The following is a 21,029-nucleotide window of genomic DNA, read 5'->3' as shown; positions in this document are numbered from 1 at the left end:
TTGAAGGACAAGTACCAGAAAAGCATATTGAGTTATAAATTGAATATAGGGGTTGTAAAGTGAGAGCTGGTTGGTATATAAAACTATGAGATGAAGTGAGATCACCTTGGGAAAGGGTGTAGGTAGAGGAAACCTAGAATGACTGAGCCCTGAATTATTCAAGTGCAAATATGGTGGGAAAAAGCAAAGGAACCAGGAACTGGAATTGAGAAAAAACAGGTAGCCAATGAATAAATAGTGTACATCTCATGTTCTGACTCCATCTTAGTATCAAGAAATTGCTCAGAAGTGAGTCCTATTAAGTTATAAGGACCTAAGAGGCCACAATATAATGAAACAATCTATTGAGAAATTTATTGTTCAAGCCAGGTAGCTCATGGTTATTTTGTAGCTTTTAAACAAACCTCTATTATCACTTTTGAGTTGAATTAATGAGTTCAAATTTTAATTAAAGTAAATTAATTGTATATGTCTAAATGACAGAGTCTACAATGAGAAGCATCGATTCTTCACTCTGTTTTCTACACACATAATTCTCCATAAATAATTAAGTGCCTCTGGAACTATTTAAGAAATTGGTATCCTCCCTCTTCTGTAGAGAAACTTGAAAATTCATCTTTTCAAAGTATGAAAATTTTTTCCAGGGGATAACAAATCCCAAAAGAACAAAACTTTCTAAATAAAATATTTCAATTGAAAAAATACATTTTCTAAAACCATTCAAAGCAGATATTAAGTGAAAAATATAAATGCCCTGAACAGTGTTTCATCTCTGTTGCCTTCATGGCCCAAGTTTAGACGCAGTGACAATAAATAGAACCTGCTGTGTTTGACATACTATTTAGAGTAGCTATGGAAAGCAGGAGAATGTTTACTGTTTTTAATCATTAGCTTGAAATGATTGATCAGCAGTACTACTGGAGTGCTAGTCATTTAAATATAAAAGCACTCTGAAGTTTCTAATTTTAGAAAGAAATAATTGAGTAAACAGCCAAGTTAATCATCATGAATGCCTTAGTGTCAAGACAGGCAATTCATAATTTTGAAAAACAGTAGTATGAAGTAAAAAGAAATCTCATCAAGTTGATGTGATTTGTTTCCTAAAATGTTTTTTAAGTGGAAACTAAACTTGAGTCACTTTGACATAGATTGAGGATAACAAATAAAAGGGAGAGAGCAGACTTACTTCCAAATTTAAAGACACTTGTTATTTGTACTTGTCCTTAGAAAGCAATTCATCACTTCAGAAATGTCTTTATATATGTCATTCAGATTTATAATAACCAAACTACACAATATACTGAAAGGTTGAAATATTGTTATACCCAATGTTTTCTTGTTCTGTTTAGATTGGAAAGTAAAATCAGAGAAAGTGTATATTCCATCTAATGGCCAAAGAATTTAAAAGACTGGGAGAATCAAAAATGAAATTTTCTGTCATTGAAGACTATGAAAGTTGTGAGTAAAACCAGTTACTTTCTTCCCTTGAGAACTTCTGTAATTTTCAAGAGTGAAGATTTAGAGTTTCTCTAAACTTTGTTTGAGAAATTATAAAAAAATATTTCAAAATAAATAGTGTTCTCAATACATTAGAAGTCCTATTTCTACTTTTTGTGCAGTTTCTCTTCATTTTAGGGCCTGTCTTGCTTTCATTTTCTACCTATTAATGTCTAGAAATAAAGGAAACTGTTAAACTCAGTGATGTTAAGGATCTTATATGAATATTCCTGAGGATAAATGCTTTATAAAAGAGGAGCTTGAATAAAGAATACTTACCCTAAATATTAATAAATATAACACTTCAAAACCCAATTAGAAAAAAATTTAACTATATTACAGTAAACCAAAAACCAGATTATAATTTTGAAGGGATTTACACATAATGAGACTAGTTTTATATATATAGTCTTGAAACAGGAACCAAGTAGTCTAACACGTGCACGAGTCAGGAGCTCACATGAAAGCCACCCCAGGGGCTGCTCGTGGAAGACCCAAGTCCTTCTGATCAAGGCCCAGCCCGTGGATGATATGAGGCCAGTAGTGGCCCCCAGCATGCTGGTCCTGGGTCTTCCCAGAGTCCGGTTGCTTGGGAATGTAGCCCAAAACTGGTGGTAAACTCCATCTAAGGCTAAATACTGGCAAGAGACCAATAGTCAACAAGTACCATAGGGAAAGTTGAAAATATTACTCATTTTTATGAAATACCAGATTAGAGAGCCTGGAGCATATTGAAATGGTACAGCTTGGAATAACACAATGCAGGATTTCCCAAAATGTCTTAAAACATGGATAATCTTAAAATATTTTAAGATTTTACGTAAAAGTAACTTTAATAATAGACAACTCATTTACAGTAAATTAACACTAAAAACTTGAACAATGTTCTATGAATTTTATTCAATTAATCTAAATTATACTTGACAAATATTTTAAAAATTCATGTGAACTGTATTAATTTTTTCTAACAACAACATCTTGTGCAAATAAGCATTTAAGGGTTCCTTTTTACAGCTCTGTGATGGTCAAGCCCCCTCACACTCCAATCACAAATAGTAACCTGCAATTCCATAAGTTTATGGCTCAGTTACCACAACACTTAAAAAAAACATATATACAAGGTATGGTCATAAACAGGTGGTAAATAAATTACTCATGGAAAAGCAAATTGCTGACAATTTTAAAATATTGAAAGACAGAACTAATATACACAATCCTTATAAGGATATTATTTACCTAATGTACGTTTTAAAACACTTCAGACCTCTAAGAAGGAGAGATAAATTAGGAGGCTGGGATTAACATGCACACACTATTATATGTAAGATAAATAACCAACAGGACCTACTGTACAGCATAGGGAACTACACTCAGTATTTGTGATAACCTATAAGGGAAAAGAATCTGAATATATATATATATATATAAGCAATCTCAAAAATGACAGAATGATCTCTGTTTATTTCCAAGGCAAACCGTTCAATATCACAGTATTCCAAGTCTATGCCACGACCAGTAATGCTAAAGAAGCTGGATGGTTGAATGGTTCTATGAAGACCTATAAGACCTTTTATAACTAACACCCACTAAAAAATGTCATAGGGGACTGGAATGCAAAATTAGGAATTCAAAAACACCTGGAGTAACAGGTTCAAGGCAAATTTGGCCTTGGAGAACACAATGAAGCAGGGCAAAGGCTAATAGAGTTTTGCCAAGAGAACACACTGGTCAGAGCAAACAAGCTCTTCCAACAACACAAGAGAAAACTCTACACATGGACATCACCAGATGGTCAACACCGAAATCAGATTGATTATACTCTTTGAAGCCAAAAATGGAGATGCTGTATACAGTCAGGAAAAACAAGACTGGGAGCTGACTGTGGCTCAGATCATGAACTCCTTATTGCCAAATTCAGACTTAAATTGAAGAAAGTAGGGAAAACCACTAGATCATTCAAGTATGACCTAAATCATAAATCAAATCCTTTACAATTATACAGTGGAAGTGAAAAATAGATTTAAGGGACTAGATCTGATAGAGTGCCTGATGAACTATGCACAGAAGTTCGTGACATTGTCCAGGAGACAGAGATCAAGACCATCCCCACAAAAAGAAATGCAAAAAAGCAAAATGGCTGTCTGAGGAGGCCTTACAAATAGCTGAGAAAAGAGAAGCTAAAGGCAAAGGAAAAAAGGAAAGATACACCCATCTGAATGTAGAGTTCCAAAGATAGCAAGCAGAGATAAGAAAGCCTTCCTCAACGATCAGTGCAAAGAAATAGAGGAAAATAATAGAATGGGAAAGACTAGAGATCTCTTCAAGAAAATGAGAGATACCAACGGAAAATTTCTTGCAAAGATGGGCTCAATAAAGGACAGAAATGGGATGGACCTAACAGAAGCAGAAGATATTAAGAAGAGGTGGCAAGAATACACAGAAGAACTGTACAAAAACGATCTTCATGATCCAGATAATCATGATGGTGGGATCACTCACCTAGAGTCAGACATCCTGGAATGTGAAATCAAGTGGGCCTTAGGAAGCATCACTACGAACAAAGCTAGTGGAGGTGATGGAATTCCAGTTGAGCTATTTCAAATCCTAAAAGATGATGCTGTGAAAGTGCTGCACTCAATATGTCAGCAAATTTGGAAAACTCAGCAGTGGCCACAGGACTGGAAAAGGTCAGTTTTTATTCAAATCCCAAAGAAAGGCAATGCCAAAGAATGCTAACTATTGCACAATTGCACCCAACCCACACACTTGCGAAGTAATGCTCAAAATTCTCCAAGCTAGGCTTCAGTAACATGTGAACTGTGAACTTCCAGATGTTCAAGCTGGTTTTAGAAAAGGCAGAGGAACCAGAGATCAAATTGCCAACATCTGTTGGATCATCGAAAAAGTGAGAGAGTTCCAGAAAAACATCTATTTCTGCTCTATTGACTATGCCAAAGCCTTTGACTATGTGGATCACAATAAGCTGTGGAAAATTCTGAAAGAGATGGGAATACCAGACCACCTGACTTGGCTCCTAATAAATCTTTATGCAGGTCAGGAAGCAACAGCTAGAACTGGACATAACAACAGACTGGTTCCAAATAGGGAAAGGAGTACTTCAAGGCTATATATTGTCACCCTGCTTATTTAACTTACATGCAGAGCACATCAGGAGAAACACTGGTTTGGAGGAAGCAAAAGGTGGAATTAAGATTGCCAGGATAAATATTAATAGCCTCAGATATGCAGATCACACCACCCTTATGGCAGAAAGTGAAGAAGAACTAAAGAGCCTCTTGATGAAAGTGAAAGAGGAGACTGAAAAAGTTGGCTTAAAGCTCAACATTCAGAAAACTAAGATCATGGCATCCGGTCCTATCTGTTCATTGGAAATAGATGGGGAAACAGTGGCTGACTTTATTTTTTGGGCTCCAAAATCACTGCAGATAGTGACCGCAGCCATGAAATTAAAAGACGCTTACTCCTTGGCAGGAAAGTTATGACCAATCTAGGCAGCATATTAAAAAGCAGAGACATTACTTTGCCAACAAAGGTCCATCTAGTCAAAGCTATGGTTTTTCCACTAGTCTTCTATGGATGTGAGAATTGGACTACAAATAAAACTGAACACTGGATAATTGAAGCTTTTGAATTGTGGTATTTGAGAAGACTCTTGAGAGTCCCTTGGACTGCAAGGAGATCCAACCAGTCCATTCTAAAGGAAATCAGTCCTTTGGTTAAAGTCATTGGAAGGACTGATGTTGAAGCTGAAACTCCAATACTTTGGCCACCTGATGCGAACAGTTGACTCATTTGAAAAGACCTGATGCTGGGAAAGATTGAAGGTGGGAGGAGAAGAGGACGATAGAGGATGACACGGTTGGATGGCATCACTGACTCAATGGACATGAGTTAGGGTAAACTCTGGGAGTTGTTGATGGACAGGGAGGTCTGGCATGCTGCAGTCCATGGGGTCGCAAAGAGTTGGACATGACTGAGTTACTGAACTGACCTGAACTGATATATATTCTGAGTCATTGTGTTGTACTAGTGAAACTAATATGACATTATAATCAATTACACTTCAATAAATGAAATGAAATTAATTAAAAATATTTTAGAACTTGAAATTATCTTTTCATGCTAACTATGGTGGTTAGGTTGTCATGGAGATAATTTCACTTATATTTATAGGACAACTGATTTCTAAAATCCTACTTAGGAAGCCTGGAACACACTTTAAACCCTGTGGAAGAATGCCTAAGTATATATTTTGGTAGCTGTTGAAAAAGTAAATTGATGTATTTATGTATGTGTGTGTGTGTATACATATATACATATATATGATGCATACATAAAATATATATTTTTGTGCCTGGTAATTTATTTTCTTAACATTTGTATAAAAAGAGGCAAGCTTCCAATCACTCCTTGGAGTTTTACACAGTACATGTCTGTGAGGTGGTCTTAAGAGGTTACCTGTTTATATCACATTCTACCTGTGTTTCAAAGTGTTCTTATTATCCTTTGTTCCTGCAACCAGAGAAGTTTAAATATTTTGATCAAGTGTATAATGGTTAATGTCTGTGTTGAATGTGCCATGAGAGATGAAAGCCTCTGACACTATAGATTTAAATCTAGTTTATCAAATGTATAATATGTGTGCACAAAATCTTTGTATTGGTGCATTTTAATTTGATAAGAAGGCCGAATCTGTTGAAGTTAAGACAGAGTTCATTGTCCATAGAGTTTCCACTTGGCCTTTGTCCTGGGTTTTCTAGCAAGGGCTCTCATTAATATCAATTTTCCTGACAGCTTTCATGATGTGGACACATTAATACTAGGAACTGGACTGTGATCACTGACATAAACTACTGAACTGCTGTCAGAGAGCAGTGACTTTAGATCATTTACAGAGGATTTAATGTAGTGAAGAAAATTAACCTCATCAAGAATTTAGCTTGTGTTTGAAGTAAGGAACATATTTATTACTTTCTAGTAAAAATGATTTGAGAGAGAATATGCTTTCATGGTTCTAATTAATACTGAGCTTCAAAATATGGGATCTCCCCCATAATTTCTACTCATATGCGTGTAACTCCAATAAAATCATTTTCTTGATTTTTCCTTTCATATGTCAGCAGCAGCCAGGTACATTATGACTTCAAAGCAATGTGATTTATTGTCAATAAGAAATCTCCCCAGGAGTATGAGGCTCAATGTGCATTTTCTTTTGGAGACTTAAACAGTGAAACACCATTGTATTCTGAAATTAAAAAAAAAAAAAGGTATTTCTAAATAGTCTAACCCCCTTAATTGATCACTGCCTTGTGGTGGCAAAGGGGCTTGCATAGCTCAATGAAGCTATGAGCTAAGCCATGCAGCCCACCCAGTGTCTGGTGGTGAAAGTAAAGTCTGACACTGTAAAGAACAATATTGCATAAGAACCTGAAATGTTAGAGCCATAAACAAAGGCAAATTGGACATGGTCAAGCAGGAGATGGTAAGACTGAATATTGACATCTTAGGAATCAGATAACTAAAATGGACAAGAATGGGAGAATTTATTTCAGAAGACTATTTAATCAAATATTGTGGACAAGAATCCCTTAGAAGAAATGGGATAGCCCTTATAGGCAACAAAAGAGTCTGAAATGCAGTACCTGGGTACAGCCTCAGAAATGACACAATGATTTTAGTTTATTTACAAGGCAAACCATTCAACATCACAATAAAACAAGCCTATGCCCCAACCACTGATGTTGAAGAAGCTGAAAGTTGACTGGTTCTGTGAAGACCTACAACATCTTCTAGAACTGGCACCAAAAAAAGATGCCTTTTCATCATAAGGGATAGGAATGCAAAATTAGGAAGTCAAAAGATACCCAGAATAATAGGCAAGCCTGGCCTTGGAGTACAGAATGGACCAGGGCATTGGCTAACAGTGTTTTCTCAAGAGAACACATTACTCATAGCAAAAACCCTTTTCCAACAACCCAAGAAACAACTTTATACATGGACATCACCAGATGGTCAATACCAAAATCAGACTGATTTTATTCTTTGCTGCCAAAGATAAAGAAGCTCTATACAGTCAGTAAAAATAGGACCTGGAGCTAATTGTGGATCAGATTATGACCTTCCTATAGCAAAATTCATGGTTAATTTGAAGAAAGTAGAGAAAACCACTGGGCCATTCAGGCATGACCTAAATCAAATCCCTTATGATTGTAAAGTGATAGTGATAGATAGATTCAAAGGATTATATCCAGTAGACAAAGTGCCTGAAGAACTATGGATGGAGGTTTGTAACATTGTACAGGAAGCAGTGACCAAAATCTTACCAAAGAAAAATAAATGCAAGAACGCAAAGTAGTTGTCTGAGGAGGCTTTACAAACAACTGAGGGAAAAAAAGAAGACAAAGGCAATGGACAAAGGGAAAGATATACCTAACTGAATGCAGAGTTCTAGAGAATAGCAAGAAGAGATAAGAAGGTCTTCTTAAATAAACAATGCAATGTAAAAGAGGAAAACAATAGAATGGGAAAGGCTAGAGATCTCTTCAAGAAAATTGGAGATACCAAGGAAACATTTCATGCAAGGATGGGCACGATAAAGGACAGAAACAGTAGGGACCTCAGAGAAGCAAAAGCAATCAAGAAGAGGTGGAAAGAATACACAAAAAAACTATACAAAAAAGATCTTCATGACCCAGATAACCATGATGGTGTGGTCACTCACCTAGCACGTCCTGGAATGTAAAGTCAAGTGGGCCTTAGGAAGCATTAGTACAAACAAAGCTAGTGGAGCTGATGGATTTCAGCTGTGCTATTTAAAACCTTAAAATATAATACTGATAAAGTGATGTGTTCAATTTGTCAGCAAGTTTAGAAAACTCAGTAGTGGTCAAAAGACTGGAAAAGGTGAGTTTTTATTCCAATCTCAAAGAAGGGCAATGCCAAAGAATGTTCAAACAACCCCTCAATTGTGCTCATTTCATATGTTAGCAAGGTTATGATCCAAATCTTTCAAACTAGGCTTCAGCAGTTCATGAACTGAGAACTTCCAGATGCACAAGCTGGATTTAGAAAATGTGGAAGAAACAGAAATCAAATTGCCAGCATTCATTGGATCATGGAGAAAGTAAGGGCATTCCAGAAAAACATCTACTTCTGCTTCATTGATTACACTAAGCTTTTGACTGTGTGGATCAAAAATTCATAAAGAAATGGGAGTACCAGATCACCTTCCCAGTCTCCTGAGAAACCTGTATGTAGGCCAAGAAACAATGGTTAGAACCAAACAATGAACAAGTGATTGGTTACAAATTGGTAAGGAGTATATCAAGGCTGTATATTGCCATCTTGCTTATTTAACTTACATGCAGAGTACATCATGTAAAATGCTGGGCTGGAAGAATCACAAGCTAAATCAAGATTTCCAGGAGAAATATAAAAAACCTTATATATGCAGGTGACATACCACTCTAACGGCAGAAAGTGAAGAGGAACCAGAGTCTCTTAATGAGGGTAAAATAGGAGACTGAAAAATTTGGCCTGAAACTCAGCATTCAAAAAACTAAGATCATGGCATTTGGTCCCATCACTTCATGGCAAATAGCAGGGGGAAAGGTAGAAACAGTGACAGATTTTCTTTTCTTATGGTCCAAAATCACCACAGATGATGACCACATCCATGAAACTGATAGATGCTTGCTCCTTGCAAGGAGAGTTATGGCAAATCTAGACAGCATACTAAAAAGCAAAGATGCCCCTTTGCTGACAAAGATCCATACAGTCAAAGCTATGGTGTTTCCAGTAGTCATGTGTTGATGTGAGAGTTGGACTATAAAGAAGGCTGAGTGCTAAAGAATTGTGGCTTCAAATTGTGATGCTGGAGAAGACTCTTGAAAGTCCCTTAGTCAGCAGGAGATCAAACCAGTTAATCCTAAAGGAAATCAACCCCGAATATTCATTAGAAGGACTGATGCTGAAGCTGAAGCTCCAATACTTTGACCACCTGATGCGAACAGCTGACTCATTGGAAAAGACCCGGATACTGGGAAAGATTGAAGGCAAAAGAAGTAGGCAGCAGAGGATGAGATGGTTAGATAGCATCACCAACTCAATGGACATGAATTTGTGTCAATTCTGTGAGATAGTGGATGATAAGGGAGCCTGAAGTGCTACAGTCCATTTGGTTGCAAAGACTCGTACATGACTTAGTGACTGAACAACAACAACTACAACACCAAATAGTCTATGACTTAAAAGTGATACAATACATGAAATATTATAGATTTTAATTTTGTAAATGTTTTTCCTTCTTCAACAACTTTTAATAATGAATGCTGTAAGATTTTTTTAAGGTAGCAGCTCTGAGTTCAACCCAGTGATCTACTCCCACAGAATGAGCTCAGCCTCCTCTGATCATAGTAAGAGGTAGGGAGCCCCTTTTAGAGTGCAAGTTACTACAATTACAAGAATTTTCAGCAACCTCCCCCCCCACACACACATACCAGTTTTATCTTTTTCTATTGGAAGTTTCCTCTAAGGGACATGCTGACAATTGTGGAGATGATCAAAGTTGATTTAGAACAATTGATTTATTTGCACTAAGAATAACTAAACCAACCAGTAGGATAAACAGACAAACAGCAAAACCTAAATCCAGATTCCATCAGTTAACAATTTCATCCATAAGCTGAAACCTGTTTATTATACCCACTTCCATTTGCTGCACGAACTCCCAGCCACCTTTTTTTTCTCAGATCAAACTACCAAATAATATGTTACTGCTTCACCTCTGGTTACTCTTTACTTAACTTATATGAAGATTTTTCTCATTATAATTTTATTGTCATGAGGGGAGGCTTACACCATCCAGATAATTAACAGTGGCTCCATGAAATGCAGTAATTGCTAAGGCATTGCTGCCTCTACCGAGGAGGCATTATGTTCTCAGTTCATTCTACCACTTACAACTAAATGGCTGCAGAAACATTTTAATCCCTTTATGAGTCTCATATGTCTAGGAATAATTTCTTGACCAAGGCACTCTCATCAACATTTCTAGATGAGTATATTTTATTTCCATTATTTCAATATAGAAGTAAAATTAATCTCAATCTGATTAAATTTAAAGACTTTTGACAGAATGCAATAATTATTGTAATTCTGATAAGTCAAAAATATACTCCCATGCATTCCTTAAACATATTATTCTTGTATTAAGCAGCAAAATACAAAACAAAAACAAAATTCCTTATTATATTCAATAGATCTCATCACTTTTTTTTCATGGAAAGAATAAGTTATGATTTATTTGACTAACACCATACCAGGTACAGCTTCAGAATTCATTGTTTTCCCTGATTCATTCATAAAACATAGGATTCCCAGTGGGGCAAGGAAAATAACAGTTGCAGCTTCCTTTCCTTATTGCCATATTGGCAAATGTCTACTCAGTTATGATTTCTAAGAAAGGAAATAACTATACATAGTTTACCTAACATCGAAAAAATTTTTTTGAAAAACCTCAATATTCAAACTTATAAGAACTATTCTGAAAATCAACCTCTATTTACTGAATGAGCAAAAGGTCACATCAGTAGCTCTTTTCATGTATTTTTTTATTCATTTGGTCACATTAAAACTAATTAGCAAGATGCTGAATAAATACATTTTATAAACAAAAAGATATTTCATATTTCAATGATCACTACATGAAATACAGTTGTGGCTGTATATATACATTAATATATGAATAATAGCAATAATGATGATTATATGCTGCTGCTGCTAAGTCACCTCAGTCATGTCTGACTCGGTGCAACCCCATAGACGGCAGCCCACCAGGCTCCCCCGTTCCTGGGATTCTCTAGGCAAGAACACTGGAGTGGGTTGCCATTTCTTTCTCCAATGCATGAAAGTGAAAAGTGAAGGTGAATTCGCTCAGTCTTGTCCGACTCTTAGTGACCCCATGGACTGCAGCCTACCAGGCTCCTCCGTCCATGGGATTTTCCAGGCAAGAGTACTGGACTGGGGTGCCAGTCCCTTCTCTGGATGATTATATGGTACCTGCATTTTTTATTATTTGCAAATATGGGGGAAATAATAGGGCAAAAACATTTGCACAGCTTTTTTTTTTTTTTTTACAGCTCTTTTTTAAGATGGTTCTTTAGCATTTTCTGAGTTGCTGAATCTGGACTATGGAAAATGGACCAATTATCACTCAGCTTAGAGTCACAAAAACATATGTTAAATTGTCAACTTATAATAGCAAAAGTAATTAGGACATGTTTAATTTGATGACTGTTGTCATTTTTTGATTGAGAATGCAGTGAAAGGATTTAACAAATTATCTGTCTGAGGGGTATCAACATCTTTCAACCTGTCTTTAACAGGGAGACCCACATACACTCAGGCCAGCACACACTCTACAATTTTGTACACGAGGAAATAGTGAAAATGAGCACCACAAACGTGAACAGAAAATGAATATTGACTACTCCTTTCCCCATGCTGCTGCTCCTCTGTCGGTAAGAACTATCATATTATCCGGGTGTATGTGTGTGTACTCAGTTGCATTTGACTCTTTGCAACCCCATGGACTGTAGCCCACCAGACTCCTCTGTCCATGGGATTTCTCAGGCAAGAATACAAGAGTGGATTGCCATTTCCTACTCCTGGGGATCTTCTGACCCATGGATGGAACCCACATCTCTAGTAGCTCCTGCATTGCCAGGATTCTTTACTACTGAGTTACATGGGAAGCCGTAATCACAGGTAGTGATAATCACGGGTAGTGAGACAAAACTGTCAGGGCTGAGTGGTAGAGCCACAAAGAGCAACATAAATGGACAGCTGCACCCTTGTGGTAGAAAAAATGTTTTGGTGTCCTTCCTGTTTCCTAAAGTTTGTTGCCCAAGGCATGATTGCACTGGTGTTATTATATCAAGTTTAAAACTGCATGTGTAGGAGTGTGTCCTTTAAGTAGGAACAAGAATCACCCTTGCATAGAGAAGACTTGAATGGGATTGGTGAGGCTTGCTTCTCATTTGAGTTTCTCTGGCTCAAAAGTACAAGATTGTCTTTTGACAGGTGACAAGCAAGTAAGAATGCGAAAGAGAAGCAAAGAGTTTTCTTTCCCTTTCCACCTAAGAAGATCTTCTATAGTATCCTGAGCTTGTGATGAGATTCAATTAAAACATATATGAGTAAAAGATTTGAGAATTGATTTAGTGATAAAACAATTAAGGATAAAAATCACCATGTTAAAAATAATTTGGAAATATAGTAAGTTTATACACATACCCTAAAATAAAATATATTATATATTTTATATATAATTTGAAATTATTTGGAGCAAAATAATTTGGCAGAACTTACTTCCTATCTATCTAATCTCTAAGCTGCCCAAACTACAGATCACAGTAAATACCCTTTGGTCATGACAGAAATTTAACTCTCCTGGAATTTGTTCACTATTTCATACCAGTTAGATCTGAAGACTGGATTGTAAGACCACTGTACAGATCCAGAGAAATTGACATGCGGCCCATTCAACCAAGTTCCCCTTGCTAAAATTTTCCTGTTGCAATCAAAATAAAATCAGCCCAGAAGGTCTTACATGGTCTTGTTCTCTCTCAAGTGTCCCTGGCTCTCCTATCTTTACTCTTTCCTACTTAGGTTCTCTCTTGTTTTCCCTGCTCCAACCAATGACTTATTCTTTCTTCATAAGGGCTATGACCATTCTCTCCATCTGGAATGTTCTTCAGATAGAGGCATGGTTACCACTCTGTCATTTACTTCCTATAGCTTCAATAGCACTTCCCCCAGGAAGGCTTCCTGAAGCTTTAACTAAAATTTCCCCAACTACTCACTAACTATAAACTTGCTTGACTTTCTAAGTAGCACTTGGTCTCTGTTGGAGATATGTTTTCTTACATGTTTGTTTATTGTCTTATTTCAGCTCCACATGTGAGTTCCATGAGGAAAAGATTTTCCTTACTACACAGGTGTCATACAGCAAGCTCCCAATTAATGATGAGGCAGAGATTGGGCCAGGTACATATCTGATATCTGCTAGAACAATTAGGTCCTAATAAGAATTTCTCATTTTCATATTAATATAAAGAAAGTTATAGAAATAAAATTGTTAAATACAGCAGAATAATGGAATGATTTCATAAAGCTATGGTAAACATGTGATTTTTAAAGCTATGGTAAATATGTGATTTTTCCATAAATCTTTTCAAACAAGATGTGATAATTTGACATACTTCAAACTGGTCTACAAATTGTCCCCTCCTAGTTTAACTCAACTCAGTGCTTCAGCAATTACAAATTTACCTTCACATATTTTATAATTATTTTGAAAAAAGTTTTATTTTGTTTTCCTCCAATTCCAAAAAGAAATCAGCAAAGCACCATTTATTGAATTAAAGATGTCTTCATAAAACAAATGACTGATCTAATGGTTTTGTTTTTTAAAGCCCAAAACAACAGGGCAATATTATGCACATATATATTCAATTGGATAAATGCAATCAGCATTGCCAGATGCAGTTTAAACATTTTCTTGATTTATTTCCATGTCAGACTGTTTATCTATATCTGTTCTAGGCCCAGTGAAATGGCATGAACAATAAATTAATTGAAGTGTCTTTAAAACCTTGTCCTCTTTCACTCAGTTTAATTGCAATAGATCCCTTCCCTGTCTCTAAAACTCCAGTCTGCTCCCAACATACACCCCATTCCTTGAATATAACCCAGCCTCCTCAGTGACTTCAATGACGCAGAGCTGATCATATCTTTCCCTTTAGTAATATAAATCAATTGTCCCTGTCATTCCAAGGACAAATTTATTATTGTGGTTCAAAATCTCTTTAAGACTTGAACCTCTCTCCCTCACATGTCCTACTTCAAGTCATATCATTCTAATGATACCTCTCTCCCTTGTCCCTATATACATGCACATATTATTTATTCTGCCTGAAACACCCTATCAATTTTCACCTCTCCTAGACTTGTGTGACTAATTCCTCATCACCATTCAAGTTTCAATTCTCTTACCTATTTTTTTTTTTTTTTGAGCAGGCTTCTCTGAGCCCATAAGGACTCCTCCTAATATAATAGCCTCTGCATCCCCTACCACAGCACATACTGCTTTCTTTAAAAAAAAGATGTCAGTTTGTCTCTCTGCATCACTGGACTTTGAAATTCTTGAGCAAAAGGGATTTTGCCTTATATTTCATTTCTCTAGCATAGTACTTGAAACATGAAAGATGTTCAGTAACATATATCTTGAATAAATTAGTAATTATGGCAAAAGGAAGATAAGCAAATGAATGAATAATATGAAATTAAATATAATGGCCTTTAAGCACCATGAAGATAGATATCTTGTTATCTGGTTCACCGTATCCATTGGCTCTAGCACAGGTCTGGCCTATGGATGAAATTTAATATGTATAAAATGAATAGACAAACTAATTTAATATTAGACAATACAAAAATATGGTTATGCAGTTCAAGTAGTTCTCTTAGTATGGAGTGTCTACCCGTTAGAATATCACAGTGGCTAAAAACAAAATTCTGGTTTCGGAGCTAAGTCATATCTCTAAAACTTAACTCAGGTGCTCTAAAATAGTAAGGCTTTTGAAGAATAAAGAAGGTAGTCAATGTATAGGATCCAGTGTCTGTTCTGACACCTAATAAGTGGTCAATTATCATAAGGTATTACAAATATTATTTCTATTACTTTTCCTCCTCTCCCTCCTCCTCTGACCTGCACTGATACATAAGAGAGTTATATTTTAAAATAAGGATAAAGAAGAAAAAAATTTTTTTTTTTAGTGTGAAAGTTACACAGTTGTATCTGACTCTTTGCAGCCCCATGGACTGTAATCCACCAGGCTCCTCTGTCCATAGAATTCTCCAGGCAAGAATACTGGAGTGGGTTGCCATTCCATTCTCCAGGGGATCTTCCCAACCCAGGGACTGAACCCAGGTCTCCTGAATTGCAGGTGGATTCCTCATCTTCTGAGCCACCAGGGAAGACCCCAGTTAAATGTAAGTAATAACAAAATGACACATTTTCTTAACGTCTCATTGTTTTGATGGTTAATTTTATGTTTCTATTTGACTGGGCTAACAGATGGTCAGATAGCTGGTAAAAATATGTATATATCTATCTATCTATACTTCTGGATGTGTTTATGCATGTGTTTTTTGAAAAGATTAGCATTTGAATTGGTAGACTGTGTAAAGTTCACCCTCACCTATAAGAGTGGGTACTACCCAAGCCTTGAATAGAACAAAAGGCATAGGAAGGGCAAATCTGCTCTTCTGCTTTAGCTAGGACATTCATCTTCTCCTACTCTTGGATAATGGTACTAATAATTCTCAGGTCTTTGAATTTACACTTGAAGTATACCACCACTTTCCTGGGCCTCCAGCTTTCAGATAACAGATCTTGGGACTTTATGCCTCCATAATCAGGTAAACCAGTTCCTCATAATAAATCTCTATATATCTACATATGGCCTATTGGTTCTGTTTCTTTAGAGAACCCTAATACAGTTATTGAAGCATAATCATTCAACACTGCATAAAACAATACCTTCAGAAAGCCAGAAATAGTGAAAACTCTCAAAGCTATACAATTGCATTTTTATATATAAACAAATTATTGATATATATTGGAATAAGCACATTTTTAGTACATCTTTACAAATGGAATACCACTAATTTCACCCAAATACATGTTTTAATAGAAATTAAACAGAAAACAAGCAGTGACAGTGGTAAATATTGAGAATATAAATTCATATTTCCATATGAATATGAATTGCCAGGCCACCCCACCAATGGAATCCAATAATTCTCAAATAATATGTGTGTTGCCTCCAGTCTCAAATCCATGACATTAATTTGCTAATTAAACATGCTTGCCTCACTGCATTTTGTGTTACTACAATCTGAGTCAGCATTAAACTAGTTCAAATTATTTCATGTTTTCAGTCTTTTCATTCATTGATATTTGTTATACTACATGCTCTTTTCCTTTCCAGCACAACCAGATAGAATATCCTTCATTTGTATTCCATACAGTTTGGGTAGCAATCTGGATTTTCTGTCAACATTCCACAGTGATATGTTCAGGAGTCTCATTCTCCAGGATGCCAGAGATATTTATAGATTTGACTGGCAAGAAAGGCCGATGTGACCTTGCCAATGTTCTAACAATTGCTTGCTGTATTTACAAATGAGTCATCTCATAAGCAGCCCACCATCATAGAAGCAGATTGCTCATTGTATTCACACAGTCAAGATAATAAATAGCCCATATATAAAGAAAGATGAACACAAACTCTGCTGCACTCATGTAAGTTGCAGTACATTATTTTGAGACACCTAAATTTGAACTGCTAGCATAGTTTTTATGTGAAAAAGAAGAAGTGTTAGTTGCTCAGTTGTGTCCAATTCTTTACAACCCCATGGACTGTAGCACACCAGGCTCCTCTGTCCATGGAATTCTCCAGGCAAGAACACTGGATGGGTATTCTTTCCCTTATATGTGACTACCCTCCACCCAACCAAAAAAAAAAAAAAAAGAGCAGTTCATCATTTTTCCTTTTTTTTTTTTTAAAAAAGTATGTATTTATTTTTGACCTCCCCAGGTCTTAGTTGCACCCAGGCATGTGGGATCTTAGTTCCCTGACTGGAGGTTGAACCCATGTCCCCTGAATTGGAAGATAGATTCTTAACCACTGAACCACCAAGGAAGACCCTCATTTTTCTTAAAAGAAGAAAATTCTAGATAAGATGATAACATGAGAATAAGTACATAAGACATCTCCCATTTTCTTACCATGATTTATATGAAATCTCTATGCTGGGAAAGAAAACTGCAAGATTAAGGAAAGAGTTGGAAGAAACCCTAAACTACAACTTAAGTCCTTCAAATTGAAGATGCTAAATTTCTTTGATATAGAAGGGAAGTGTGTGGTGGGAAGGAATGGAGGAAGGTGACTTTGAGCCAATCAAAAAGTCCATCACCTGTTTCTCTTTTTATTTCTGTATATGGAAAATGACTATCATAGGGATTGCTACCCCAAACAGAGCTAGAACGTTATATGTACCACTTTTTCATCTCTTACTATGTCCTCTTTCTCCCCTTATACTCAACTTCTTACCTCTTTATGAGGGATGTTAAATGGTGGGTCTGTTTATAAGAATGTATTTTATTTTTTATCAGATAACTTTCAACAACTTTTTGAAGAACAAGTTTTCCTTGGCCTCTGTTTTGTACTGATACCAGGTGGTCTAAGGAAGAATGATAGTGAAAAACCATAACCTCTGTTCTGAATAAGATACAAAAAAACAGTATTTTTATCAAAAAATGAAAAATATTATGAGTGTAAGATGTCAAGATTAATATACTCTACCTCATGAAAAAGTAAACTACTTGATAGAGCAAAACATAAAATATGTAAGCAGAGAACAAACTTCACAAATACTTCCAGAAAAGAGAGAAAAATCTAAAAAAGTGTAATTTATAGGAAAAGAGGACAAATAGTATATTTTAAAACCTAGAATATATGGTGTCTCAGGAAGAGAGAATCAGACAAATGAAATGATTTAACACACAATAGGACAAAAATTTCCTTCTACAGAAAAAAAATTATGTCTGAAACTGGCACATAATGTTACAAGTAAATTTTATCAAAAGAGATCTATGCTTACATACATATTTAACTTTCAAAACCAAAGGATAATCTAAGAATAATCTAATAATTCTTCAATAATAAAAAGAAAAATGAACATTCAGAGGTACCAACAAAATATCTTACCCAGAAAAGAAGCTGATTGAAGACTGATATATAACATTCAAACATTGGAAGAAAATGGTATAACCTCTAGTATTTAGAAAGTCTGGGCTGGTAAGGAAGCCTCAATGTAGTTCATGTGTGAACAAACAAAAATGCACTTATAGATATACAACTGTTTAGAAAAATGAATGATTTTTTCTGAATAAAATATTTGCTTCCTTGTAAATTTTTAGATTCTAGGTAGATGCATCAAAATAGGAAGTTCAATATTCAATAGGAAGTAATAACTAAAAGAGACCAGGCACAAAGAATAAAAACATAAAATATAGAAATAATGAATTGGGTTACAAGCTTAGATGAATGATATTTTTTAAAATGTGTGTGTGTGTGTGTATGCAATTATTTGTGTGTGCATATATGTATGCTAAATCCTTCTGTCTGGCAAACTCATTCCCATTACCTCTGCAGTCTTTTTCTGATACAATCTAGCCTAGAGTCATTTCTCCTTCATTTTGTTTGCTACCTAGCTCCCATTAACATGGTGTTCTCCACAGATTTGTTGAAAATTTTAGTTCATTAATGCAACAGATTTATTTTGTGTTTGGTTTATTCACTTTTATTCCAGAGTGATCCTATGAATGGAAAATAACTCCATTTGTCAATCTGATAGCTATTAAAAATAAACAAGGGTCCTATTTCTGATTTCATAGGGCATATCCCTTTCTTTATATGTCTAAATTTGTAGTTAATTTTAGTATGTGAAACTGATAGGTGAGGGATTGAAGTTTTTGATAGAAATATAAGCATTTATCATTGAATAATCTTTTTTCTTTTTGCTTTTCCAATTTATCAGTTGTCCTATAAGAAGGAATTTATATCAACATATTTATAGTCATTGTTAGAGTTTACTCTCTAGTTATGCATGTCCATGTCACAATGATGAAAATCATGTTTTAAAAATATTTTAGTTTTGCTTAAGAAGCAGTTGAAATTACAGTGTTTCTGTATTTAAAATGAGGAAGGGCTTAGTCTTTTTATCTTTATATATTTTTAACCTTTTACTTTTTTTTTTTTTGACCATGCCACACAGCTTGTAGAATCTTAGTTCCACCACCAAGGATTGAACCTGGGCCCTTGATGGTGAAAGCTCAGAGTCCTAACCAGTGGAGCACTAGAGAATTCCCTATGTTTTTAAAAACTAGTGAAAGAGGCGCTTTCACCTCTTGCAATCCTATATATATATCACATTTATTTAACTATAACACCTTCACCTTATCATGTTTCATAATATCTGGATACTCAAATATGATATGTCATGGGAAAGACTATGGCACTGAGAAATGCAACTCCTGGGGTTCTCCATGAGTTCTCCAATTGCTGGGTTGCTTGGGTATGTCTCTAGGTCTCTCTTTGCTACAGCTTCCCAAATTATAAAATAAAGAACCTAAAGTAAATGATTTGTTAGGTTGTTTTCTTGTATAAATTTTTCCAAAGTTTAAGAAAGTAGTTTGGCAAATGTAAATCATTTTTAATAGGATCCTGAACAAATGTATTATGGTTTAATCAGTATTGGATTGATTTTGTGAGTATCTGTGATCATGTAGAGAAAATTCGATAAAAACAGTCATCATGGGAAGGAAAATTGTTGTTTAGTCCCCAAATCCTCCTTCACATGCAGTTTCAAACTTGATACATATAATAACACTAGGACAGTCATACCTTGGGCAGCAAATCCTTAGAAAGTGGGAAGGACAACAAAACATTTTTTCTACCACAAGAGTGCATCTGGAAAATTATGTTGCTCTTTGTGATGCTACCACTCAGCCCTGAGAGTTTTTTGTCTTCTACCCATGATTATGGCTTCCCATGTTGCACAGAAGTAAAGAATCTGCCTGCCAGTACAGAAGATACAAGAGATGTGGGGTCAATTCATGGGTCAGGAAGTTCCCCTGGAGTAGGAAATGTCAATCCACTACAGTATTCTTGCCTCAGAGAGCTCAGTAGAAAAGTCTCTGATGCAAGGAAAAATTGAAGGCAGAAGGAGAAGAGGGCATCAGAGGATGAGATGGCTCGATGGCATCACCAATGCAATGAACATGAACTTGGGCAAACTACAGGAAATGGTGAGGGACAGAGAGGGTGGCATTCTGCAGTCGATAGGGTCGCTCACATGACTGGGCAACCGGACAACAACAACAAACAAGTCACTAAATCATATCTGACTCTTTTGCTATCCCATGGACGATAGCCCACTAGGCTCCTCTGTCTATGTGATTGCCCAGGAAGAATACTGGAGTGGGTTGCCATTTCCTTGTCCAGCAGGATCTTTTCAACTCAGGGATCAAACTCACGTCTCCTGATATGGCAAGTGTATTCTTTACCACTGAGCCACTTGGGAAGCCCTTAGGGAAGCATGAAAGTGAAGTCACTCAGTCATGTCTGACTCTTTGCGACCCCAAGGACTATAGCCTGCCAGGTTCCTCTGTCCATAGAATTTTCCAGGCAAGAGTACTGGAGCAGGTTGCCATTTCCTTCTCCAGGGGATCTTCCCATCCCAGCGACTGAACCCAAATCTCCCGCATTGCAGGCAGACACTTTACCTTCTGAGCCACCAGGGAAGTCCTATAAGCCATATGAGGTCACCACCAAACCGCTGAGCAGGGCTCCTCACTTGCTTCATGCAGGGCTTGTCAT

The 21,029-nt window shown here is 36.1% G+C and overlaps 1 protein-coding gene across 11 annotated transcripts in view; it reads right to left on the bottom strand.

Moving 5' to 3' along the window:
* LOC145514141 (uncharacterized) overlaps positions 1-21,029 on the bottom strand; it is a 959,076-nt gene that overhangs the window by 485,504 nt on the left and 452,543 nt on the right. The window lies entirely within an intron of this gene.

Source organism: Giraffa tippelskirchi, chromosome 7 (genome assembly GCF_054371585.1).
Source record: "Giraffa tippelskirchi isolate mGirTip1 chromosome 7, T2T-mGirTip1v1.2.pri, whole genome shotgun sequence".
In the NCBI taxonomy this organism is placed as follows: domain Eukaryota; kingdom Metazoa; phylum Chordata; class Mammalia; order Artiodactyla; family Giraffidae; genus Giraffa; species Giraffa tippelskirchi.
The sequence above is the reverse complement of the archived record's forward strand: the minus strand, read 5'-3'. Positions and strand labels throughout refer to the sequence as shown.